This window comes from Condylura cristata, unplaced genomic scaffold (genome assembly GCF_000260355.1).
Source record: "Condylura cristata isolate star-nosed mole 26May11 unplaced genomic scaffold, ConCri1.0 scaffold00001, whole genome shotgun sequence".
Lineage (NCBI taxonomy): Eukaryota > Metazoa > Chordata > Mammalia > Eulipotyphla > Talpidae > Condylura > Condylura cristata.
The window spans coordinates 29,742,444-29,744,270 of NW_004567102.1; positions in this window are offsets into that span (position 1 = coordinate 29,742,444).

A 1,827-nucleotide genomic window follows, 5' to 3' on the forward strand; every position below is an offset into this window, starting at 1 on the left:
CTGCCCTGTGACGACAAAGTGCAGGCCGGAACCCACTGAGCGTGAAGCTACGTTAGCGCTTGCGCGGCCTTGGGCTAGACAAGGCGTCGGCGCTTGCGTGGTGCGCGTCTTGTAGTCGCTCGCCGTCTGGTAATCCTTCCAGCTGTTTTGGTTGTCATGGCGACGGCTGTTGTAGGTCTCTGGTACTGTCTCGTAGGACTGGCCCACATTCGTCAACTCTGGCGCTTCTGATAAAGAAGTCTTTTAAGGTGACTTCTGCTCCGAACAGGTTTTTATTTTACCTTGAAGCCCTTTCTAGAGGGAATCGAAACATTAAAGAGATCACACTTAGGGAATTTGAGTCCAGTGGGATTGACATTATTTAATCAGACTTTTTCCAATGAAAGTAAACCTCCACTCTAGGTGCAAGTATAAGTGTTTAAGGGAGATGCATGATAGGTACTCTTGTCCTAGAGCCAAGAATAAAGCCAAAAATATCGTGTGATATGGTTAACCCTGTTATCTAGTCTCTCAACTATTCTCGTTTATTTTTCCTCCACTAATGAGCGTCGTGTGTTACTTTTTACTTTTTCCGTGCCCGCGTTTGTCTTGCATATTAATCTGAGACGTTTTCTGTTATAAACTAACTCTTTACCATTAGGTTATTACTGTGAAATGAGATACTAAGCAGACAGTTTGGGTAAGAAAAGATTAGACCTTTCTGTTTTTGTTCTTTTGTATTGGCGAATTTAGTCAACATCAAACAGATTTATAAAAGGGAAAAAAGTTTAAACAGGTATATCTACAGTGTACACGGGAGGAGACCTAGTAAAAATTGAGTAACTTGTCAATGATTTAGTCATTTTAAATCAGCTGAAGACAAGAAGGGGTGGGGAGGAATTGGGAGTTTTTCATAAAATGTACTGTAATGCAGATTTAAATTGCAAATTTTACCTATGATGTGAGTTAGATTCTGTCTCTCCCTAAAGTCTGGAGACACCCTTACAATGGAAATTTTCCTTGATAACATGTCAATCTCTCTACTAAAGGGCAACCTCCACCCTGCATCCTGAACCCTTCCTAAGATGATATCGTTGTATCTGAGACACTATAGAATGGCAAAATTGCTTCCCTATGCTTTAAAATTGTCAAGTATTTAGTGTGATCCAAGGCAATAATCATGATATAAAGTGACCAAATCCCGTAAAACCCAACTAAAAATTAAATAGTAGAAACCTCTCTGGACTAGAATGAGAAGATTTTTCTTCTACTTTGCACGTTACTGTATTTTCCAAAATGTATACAGTAAGTATATATTTGTAAAGATCTTTTCAAACCATGCAATCCACATGATACTGGAGTTTTTGAAATCCTGAGATTTTAAGGTCATCCTCTTGTAACAGGATGGTCCTAGGAAAAGGTAAGTTCCAGGTTCCTTGTCCCACCCAGAAGGAGGGTGGAGCTAAGCAAAGAAAAATCTGGAGAGAAGACTGAAGAGGAAGGAAGTTGGATGGAGAGCCAGGAGGAGACCGGAGGGAGGCCCATGGAGCAAAGAGACATGTGAAGCTTTGTCTTGTTTCTTGGTCCTGGACTGGCTGAAACAGATGGAGTGAGAGACCCATGCAGAGGAGGTTAACAATGGCAGTGTTTTTCTTGATTTTGATTTTGTTCTTTTCCTCTCAGACTTGTCTGGCCATTTCTGACCTTTTTCTGTGGGTCCCGATTAGAAGGTGTTTTAGTCTTGTGGCGAGCTTTCAGGCCTTGCTTTGTGCCAATCCCTTTTGGGTAGACTTTTATCCACGAGGGGATGGATAACTTTGGGTGTTTCATTTAGAAACTATATTCTTT